The 9,672-nt window shown below is 44.9% G+C and overlaps 1 long non-coding RNA gene across 1 annotated transcript; it reads left to right on the top strand.

The window, feature by feature from the left end:
- LOC144127593 (uncharacterized) lies at positions 1 to 7,985 on the top strand. The gene is made up of 4 exons (XR_013313548.1): positions 1 to 90; positions 1,260 to 1,319; positions 3,146 to 3,241; positions 7,831 to 7,985. It is a non-coding gene; the product is annotated as an uncharacterized LOC144127593 (long non-coding RNA).
- The last annotated feature ends 1,687 nt before the right edge of the window (positions 7,986 to 9,672 follow it).

Raw genomic sequence — 9,672 nt, 5'->3', positions numbered from 1 at the left:
CAAGGATGTCAAGAATGGCTGTCGATTGAAAAAACCCGCCGGTGCCAAACCCCAAGGTTCATGCTGTGGACGCGTAAAAGTCTGTCCCAAGTAAGGAACAACATTTTCTTGTTTTTTCCCTTGTGCCTGCTGTCAACGTCAACATTTTTGTCGACGTTTTCTAGTTCATGTAAGCCGGCATAAACAAGAGTGCTGTGCCACACAAAATAGCACAGACGCCTAGTGGCGGTGTCCGTATGACGTCGCATCAAAGTTCATTTTGATTGCACCTTCATCCCTTGGATTTCACCGGCTTCTACTGTATTCTGTTAACTTGCAATACATTTTCACACGCGAAAAAGGAAATCAATTAGTCGTGGTACTTAATCTCACGTACCGGAATAAAAATAATCAGGACGCAGCAGAAAGCTTAACCATGACACTTAACCAGGCAGAAAAGCTTGTTTCAGAACCGCCTGTGACCGTTCTGTAACTGCGCCCAGCGTTAATAGAAGCATCGTGGCGTTTAAAACCTCACAATGGAAACCATTTTCTGAAGCTTTTCGTGCTTACTGAAAAATAACCACCGATTTTGCTTACTTCGCTGTTTAGTACACCTGCAAGCGTAAAATGCAAGCAGGTTAGGCGTTAGTGTTAATGTATGTCCAATTTAGTTGGAAATCATTCCGGAGGGCCCTTTGGCGAACTAGCGAAGTGTTCTTTTATTTTCTCTGGGGAAGGGGGGGGGGGGGGGGGTGATCGCCGCGCCAAACCTGACGTTAAGACGCCGATCTGAGTCATTTATGGAAGTGCAGAGATGTAAGAATGGCGAACTTAACTTTGCAGCCCCTCGAAAGTCGCGAATATAGCGCGTAACTTGCGCACGCTTTGCGGGCAAGAGCACGTAGCGAGCAAAATGACGGGAGTACGCTGGGCGTGACTTTAGCCACAGGCCTACAGAGACGTGCGCCGTACCTTTAATGGGAACCCAAGGAGTACATCGGACGTATCTTTAGATACTAACAAAAAAAACCGAAGAAAATATAATCTGACGATTATTCTGCCTTCTTAAAGAGCAAATTGCAGAACACCTAAAGAACACGAGCCTTTGATCAAACCTCGGGGCCAGGGTTCAAGTGTGTTCCGCAATTCATGTACAAGAGTCAAACCTAATATCTGCGCTCGGTGTACCAAGTCATACACGTTGTACTAACTCAGACAAGGCATTCCACGAACTCCGAGCGATGACTTTCTCCAAAACTTTTTTGCTCACCTTACAGGAAGCCTACTAAAGGCTGCGGAAGTCTGCCAGCTCAGAAAAAATCACAAGGCGCAGTTGGGTAAGCACGCACACTGAATGTCAGTGAAGTTTTAAAGGACTCTAACGGTTCTGAGCAGAGCAAATTGGCTTTATGCGAGGGCGGTTCGTTCCTTTCAGGAACACCATTTGCGCGATAGTGCCAGCTAGATACATCTCATATTTCCCAGGGGCATGTAAACTCTCAGTCAAAAGTTTTCGGGCCTCATATTTGCTTTCTAACCCTATAGTAACGCCCTTAGATGAAGTTGATGAAGTCCGAAAGGTCCTGGAAAGTTCGAACTGGCATTTTCCTCAAGCTGCAGAGATTTAGCTTTATGTGTGACATGAGCCTCTCACTACACGGCTGGAAAACAAATAATGTAGCAGGTACTGCGACTGAGAAGTTAACTTCCGGCCAGTTAAGGGTGCACATTCTCATAAACTGTATTCCAGCACCTTTGGTCACGGCGGTTGGCTATGACGACAATGCGCTCACGATTTCATGGCAGTGAGACCAAGCGTGGCAGACGCCTTCCCCGTAGTCTAAGCGCCTGAAAGGGCGGAAAAAAAGTTCAAGAGGGGACTACTTACGAGCGCATCCAGAGGTAAAAGAAGCCAGCAGTTTAGCGGAGATCTGAAGCGCTTAATGCGGACACTCTAGAACGCAATAAAACAGCTAAAGATAGTAATTTAGGGTTGTTCAAGCAAAAATCTTTTTTTTTTTTTTGCTGGTGATAAGTGACAAAGGCTTACCAGGCTTTAGGTTTCTAGTTTACGGCAATGCACCTGAGGGCGAAATGGAGCCAGAAAAAGTTTTCAGACGTATACGATATTCACTCTTGCTGAATACTAAATAAATAAAATGACGGGCCATGATTTATCGCAATCCGAAAACGGCCGTCTAAAGAAATCGTATGTTAAAATAAAATATAAACGCTTTTGTATCCAGTTTTGAGCGCCTATTAAAGAACATCAGGTGACGTAACATGCAAGAATCCACTAATTAGGATAAGCATACGTAAGTCCTCTCGACGTCTGCCCATTCGTACGTTTTCAGCACAACCCCTTTAGACGTTGTTCTTCACCACATTCGTTAAGTAAATTCTAAAAAGTGGATCCTGGCTTGCGGCCCCAGCCATTCATACGCGTTAAGTGCGCTGAGTTTCTCAGTCGCGGCGTCCGTATATGGTATTGAGTTCAAATGTTTTCGCAAGGCGTAACCTACAGCTCTTATTGTGCTTTTCAGTGAGTGCCCCGTTCTATGACGACACTTTTTGTATATTTCCAAAAGAAAAAAACTGGCTCTTCTCCGCTTGTCACCCACTTTTGCCCTTTTTTAATCTTCTCTAGATATTCAGCGAATTATTATGAGCATACCTACAAGAGATTCTGTGCCACCCACACACGTGCCCTGTAGTTTGTAGGATTCTGAGGACTTTCGTCCCTCATTAATACCAAATACAAAACAGCATTACCGATGAGCGCGGAAGCTTGCCTTGAGTGGCGTGGCACTTGTGCAATTGCCAGCGGTGGCAGACGTACACACTGAGGGGAGAGAGGCAACGAAGCACGCTAACTAGACGCGACGTTTGGCCATGCCAAAAATCGACGCATAGTTGGTGTGACATTTCCGGAACTGGCGCAACTGACATTGACGCAGCGGGAAAGACAGCCCAGTCGGGAGCTGTCTACACTCTGTTGCGCGGAATTCCGCATTATCGAACTTAATTTGGGACTAGCGCATAGCGCTTTTCCTCTGCTTTGTTTTATGTCTACTGGTCAGCTGGTGCTGACGGTTGGGGAACTGGAATGGCAGGCAAGGAATGTATAATCAGGGGGCCCTCAGTATTTATTTGACCCTTTCAGGAAAGCTCTGCGGCCCGATACGCGGAAAGCAGCTGGCTTCCGAGTTGTGCCGTTCTCGTTTCCAGCACCGCCGGAGGAGAAGACGTAACGGGAAAGGTAAGAGTGAATCCTCACTTAAGGCTATGTGGCTAGAAATGGGATGACTAGGCTCGGTTTAGCAAAGCTGTAAGTTCGGTAAGTTGGTGCGTATTTGTGTACGAAGACTCAGCACGACACAAAGGCACGTATTTGGTAAATAAAAAAACGTAAAATTCCCCGAGAGGGTGCTCACTTGAGGTGGTTTGTAAACTCGCAAATTGTGCCATTTCTTAGACTGCTCTTTTGAATTCGTCTTCTTTCCTTATTTGCAGAGCAATGACTCATAGAAGGAGCCTGAAGCCTAATTACAATGCTAAGCAATTAAGATCGAAGCAATCTTTATTACTGAGAGTGAAAGAGAGGCAGAGAGAGAAAGAAAATGAAAATGTGAAAGTCACAAGTCGGGTCGATGGGGCGTAGGAGACTGTTTTGTTTGTCCTGCTCACACCAAAGACTGCGTTGTGACAAGTGCCGCTCCATCACTTCGCGAGATAAAGGAATAGGGATAACCTCGAATGAATCACAACGAGCGATGAGCAGGTAACCACTGCAGCGCCATGCTGTGTGTTAGCTCGAAGGCTGCGACGTTAAGTGTTCAACATCGACGATAAGATGTTCCTGCCCTTGTGATGACTTCACCGACTGCAGCGCACCTCGAGAGTCTGTGAAGAGAGCCCATGCTGTAGGCAGTTGCTTTGGTATACAGGGAGAAGCTCACCAAGCGGCCACTTTTGTAGCAGTAGCCGATGTCTTCTGGCTGAGAGTCGCCAAGATTGTGGTGTGCGAGGAATGTATCCAGACGCCTAGTGCAGATGATATGGGTGCTACAGAGACAGCCGTGTAGATGGGACAATGTGCACTGTGGTCTCTAGAGATGAGTTCAGTGGCGAAATATGTAAGCACTAGGTCGGAGATGTTGGCTTTGCTGTGAACTCCCGCTACTGTAGTGATGGTAAATGGAGGAAATTTTCCGGGTGATAAAGAAGACGCGACAGCACGCTGGTTGTGCGCCAGGAAGAAGTCAGAGACTTCGGCTTTACAGTATGTTGCAAGCAGATGATTAGGGTTATCTGCCACGAAGCACACTGGGGCACAAACAGCTCTCGTGTGTGCAGAACTGGTAAGCAGATACGTCTGCTCTCTGGCATAGTACCTACCGCAGAGGTGTTTTGGGAAGGCTGAGGCAGGTTCTCAAGGTCTTATGTTGCAATCCATCCAGCAGCTTTATGCTAGCTTGCGAGATATCCTGAAGAGCAGGGAGACATAGCGCACAAGGTCCCCCCAAAACAGACCGCATACAGTCATGGTTATCATTCAAAGGAGCATGCACTTGTTGTTGTCAATAGCACGCGAAAGAGGACATCAAACGCGCCGAGTTTGGTTTTATCTGCGGGCATGTGACGGTAACTATAGGGACTTATCAAAGGTCACACCAAGGCACCTATGTCACACATAGAAATCTGTAATATATGACTCAAGCTATTGGAGCCAGCAACTTCCAGGCGATCGTGTGCCCCATTCAAAACTGATCTTCAAAGCTAAAAAAATTCTAGGTACTAGCCTAATAACTAGATGGATAGCAGGTTATCTTTCGGACAGGCGACAGCTTGTTTATTTCGAAGGCTACAGTTCAGAAAATATAGAAGTAACATCAAGACTCAGTACTAGTACCAATATTGTTTCTAATCTACCTAACTGATATCGCCAATGATACAGGACGTCAAAGTCTGCATGTTCGCCGATGATTATGTAATTTATAAACAAATTAACAGCCGATAAGGTTACCTACAGGTAAATATTGTGCTTGGATAAAAAAATCGTGGGGCGAAGATTGGCAGATGACACTAAATTCAGAAACATCAGCTGCGATGACATTATTAAGTAAAAAAAATGCCACTGACTTTCCCTTATTGATACAAAGGCACGACATTAAAGGCTGTTACTGAGTTCAAGTACCTCGGAATTATTATCTCACCGAATTTAAAGTGGGACAAACAAGTCACTTACCGGCCTTTGCACGCTCACACGTTCCATGAGATTCGCCTCACCTGAAACCGAATTGCTTGCATACAAATCCCTAGTACGATCAGTCATTGAATACAACATATTAAGCTGGTTTCCTTACTCAAGGAATTTGATGCCTAAAGTCGAAGGTGTGCCGCGCAAGGCTATAAAGTTTGTCCTTAATAAATATCGTTGCCTCGATTCCCCATCTGAACTTCTAAGACCCCCAGGCTGGCCTTCTCAATGTTAGAATGCGCGCAAAGAATACCAGCCTAAAATTTAGTTTTCTTTTGTCAGAATTCTCATACATTAACTCTAACCGCACCTTGTCACGCTCGACAACTTGCAATAACAGGAAACAAGATTCCAAACGTTTAGCAGAATGTCGAACACACAACGATATTTTTAAGTTTTCTTTTTTTTTCCACAAACAATCCGAGACTAGAATTCACTGCCTGATGATATTGTTAATCGCTCATCTTTGAATGACTGCGTTTCACAGTTGTCCAGCCCCGACTGAAAGCATATTGCTCTTTTCGCTTTGCTACTGTTGGTTTTCTTGCTTTGTATTTTTTGCAGTTTTATTGTGAAATATACCTGTTGAAACTTCTGTCATCCTTGTTCCTTCATGTTGTTTGTTATTGTGAATTTTAAGAGTTGCTGGTACCAATATTGGCTGTTCATGTTGCGCAGCGCCACCTAAAAGTTTATAAGGATCTTTATATATGTACGTACAGCCTTTATCAAAAATGTACAGCACAAGGGCGTTTGCTTCCAAGTCGTGTAGCGGGGCTTTTAAGCAAATATGACAGTTCTAAGCTTAGGAGGGTTGAGGACTTGAGTTCCTCCCGCCTTCGTAAGATTATGGTCCCTGAGTATCTAAGAGATGCCGCGCTGCAGAGCAGCTCAGAAGCAGACCCTTTGGGCTGTAGACTTTTGACAAAGACTGTACATTCCGCCTTCTTATACAAACCGTATCGCCTAAGACTTTACACAATTAAAAAAAAGATTTTTTTTTAAATGAGAAGAACGTTTTTTTTTTCTGCATAGCATTGCCAGTGGTGTAGTATGTACGTCACAATACAGCGAAGACGTGCTTACTAGCAGGCTGGTTAACTACTGTTGAACAGTTAACTTTTTAACTATTACTGTTAGGCTCCTTAATTATTGAGAGGTGTGTTGCCCATCGTTAGTATAATATCCGTATCAGTTAATAGAATTTCGAAAACGCAGCTACCCTCGGCACTGTGGCCCAACAAATTTTGGCTACATCGCGCCAAAATACATGCGCTTTCGAGAAGCAGGCAAAGCAACCTCTGCAGTGCACGGAACTCTTCGAAATAACCAAAATTTGTTGGGCCACAGCGCTGAGGGTAACCGCGTTTCCGAAATTGTAAAAAATTGATATGTATATTCTTTACTGTGGGCTGCGCGCCTCTTAATAAATAAGGTGCCTAACAATAATATTTAAAAAGTTAACTACTCAATATGACTTAAGCAGCTTGCTAGTCAGCACGCCTTAACAGTATTCTGGTGTACTATATCGCTGACAATGCTATGTCTTAAAAAACGCTCTTCTAGCTCAAAAACCATTTTTAAAAATTGTGTAAAATCTTATGTGAAACACCATGTATGTGTTTCTGTAAGGGTTTATTCACCCAGTCCCGCAACAGCCTCGTACACTAGGCTAGCGGTATGTACTAAATAAATATTTAAATGAATCTATAAACAACCAATGTCGTGGTTTGCGAGGATGACCTTTGCCGTTTGTGGCGCAAGAGGAGCGCGAACAGCCTCTATACAAGCGAGCGCAGGGGAGAACATCTCGAATAATAAAAAAAAAACGGAAATTTCTGCGTTTCGGCGAACGGACCTTTCACGTGGCTGGTTCCAAGATGCAAACTGGGACTGCGGCGCTGAAGGGTATTCCCATATCTGCTCCTTCCGGGAGGAGGGGAGTAACTTTACCATGTCCTCAATGCGTGGGACGCTGGTTATAGTTTCGATCCCATAATTTAGGAGATTTCTTTCCCGGATATGAATGTTTACCATCGCGACTGCTTCGGATTTGTTTTTGTCATTGAAAACAGTTTTGCTGCCTTGCATCTTTGTTGGTTGTGTTTTTGTATTTGTAGATGGTTTTCTTTTTTTGGCAGGCGGCACAGTGGGAAAACGTGGACTCATGCTGCTTATCACATTTCGGACAAAGGGCATTGTCACTTGGACATGCAGCTCGGTCGTGGCAGTCACAGCATCGAGGGCAGCCCAAAAAGCTGCCGAAAGGGTTGCAGTCTATACAGCAAGGGGCGAGCTGTTCTGGCATTCTCTCTCGCCTTTTATCATCTTGAAACTGCTTGAGAAAATTGTGGCACGTTCACTGTAGTCAAAATTCACACGGATTGCAGCCTGGATTCCACGTTTTCGCCGAGAGATGCAATACGCTTGAGCAAAATTCCAGGCCTTTTTTGTCAAGCACTGAACACACGTAAAAATATTAGGGTACAGGGTTTGCTCAGTTCTTCTGTTCGTGGCTCAAATGCTTTGGCGTTAGAATGATTGTTCACAGCCCGTCTTAGAGAAAAAAAAATTATCCTTTTTTTCAGAGCCGCTTCGGAAATGCCACCAAGGAAACTCATGGGCCAAGGATTCAACCACCAGTATTTACAGAGGGCAATGTTTTCCCCTCAAAAATTAGTGGATGCCGCATACGCATACAACAATTTACGCACTTGAATAAAACATAACGATGCATACAGATGCCTCCCCCAAATGTGCAGTTATAAGTTCATGGTTCGCACACTGTTAAAAAAATAAAAAGTCTCGCTCAAATGACTAGACATGAATCCTGTCTGAAGTTGCCTGCCATCTGACTTTTGTAGGCAAAAAAAGCTGTACTTAGAAATGTGCCTTGACATTGAACTTATGTTAGGTATCAGAGTATTTACAGGTTGTCTTCATTTTACTCTGTTACTTCCGCGCCGAAGGCAAAGACTTCATCTCTTACACGCACCACAGAATGAATCATCATACGCGTTTGTTTTTATTTAAATTATTTAAAACCATGCATGCTTGCCAATTTAGGACGCTCAACTATGTACCAAAAAAGTTAGTTTTCATTAGTGCCCAATCTTACTAACGGCGGCCGCCGCGCTGTGGCTCAATGACTTTGGCATTCGACTGCTAATCCCAAGGTGGCGGGCTCGATCCCGACCGCGGCAGCCCTATCTCTATGGAGGTTAAATACAGAAAACAACCGTGTACTGTATGACGTCAGTGCATATTAAAGAACCCCAGGTTGCCAGAGCTAACCCGGAGCCCTACACCATGGCGTCCCTTGTAGCCCACGCGTCGCTTCGGGATGCTGAACACCACAATTTACAATCTTCATTTGCTTACCAGGTTCCGCGTCCATATCGAGGCATTCTTCAACAGCCGTGCCTCCTTTTCCTTTATTTCCCTGTCTCCGAGAAATGATTCCTTTCGACATCCGTACACACTCACGTTAGACAAATGTACAATTATGAATAAAAATCACAGCCTCCAGTCCTGTTTCTTATGGGGCTTGCTACCTCATTTTAGTGTGGGCTCCGTGATGAGAAACAGCTGTGCAGAAAAGTACAGAAACGAAACAAGAAAATCTTCAGGTGAATCTTAGTTGATTTCGGTTAGTAAACAGTGCCACTAGATATAAATGAAATGATATGAAGGATGGAAAATCACCTGGCGTTTATTATTCGAATGGAAATAGGAGAAGAAGAGGAACAAAACTTTATTAACCACGCGCCCCATGTCTGGAATACCTTATGTGGAAATTGTAGAATGTAGAAATTGAAGCTTGGCGCGTGTTGCCCAAGAGGCCAGCTCTGAAACCAGGTTCCCAGCTTTCTATCTCCAATACCTCGCTGGAGGCGTGGCTGACAGACTGCAGTCCGCAGCGGCGCTCAACGTGCGTGCCCTGGTGTGCTTGGCCTCACGTGAAGCTGTGCCACTCGGTCAACATGCTGCCCAAAGGAGAGCGACAGAGAGGGAGGTCATCGCGGCTTGTGAACACGCGGTGGCGCAACGCGTGCAGCCAAACTGCACATGTCTGGTGCCGTCTGGTGAGCTGCATGCACGGCCTAAATGGTAAGTAGCACTTAATACCGCAAGATTCGGCACTAAAATTGCGGAAGTTTTTAGCCACTGAATTTTTCAATCGTTAGAAAGGGGTCTCCGTGTGTTATTTAACACCCTTCGAACGATAAACTTGCGTTTTGTGCATGTACACATTGCTGCGTAAGATGTTGGCACTGCCGTTGCAAGTTTCGAGTCTTTTCCATTGAGTACCGGGCTGTTCGTTAGTTGGCTACTCATGATCGGCCGGCGTCTGGACGTCAACCATTCACGTGAGAGAGGCCTTGTTGGTTCTCGACACTGGCTATTTATACGCCAATCGAGGCAGGCTG

The sequence above is a fragment of the Amblyomma americanum genome, chromosome 4 (assembly GCF_052857255.1).
Source record: "Amblyomma americanum isolate KBUSLIRL-KWMA chromosome 4, ASM5285725v1, whole genome shotgun sequence".
Taxonomy (NCBI): domain Eukaryota; kingdom Metazoa; phylum Arthropoda; class Arachnida; order Ixodida; family Ixodidae; genus Amblyomma; species Amblyomma americanum.
The sequence above is the reverse complement of the archived record's forward strand: the minus strand, read 5'-3'. Positions and strand labels throughout refer to the sequence as shown.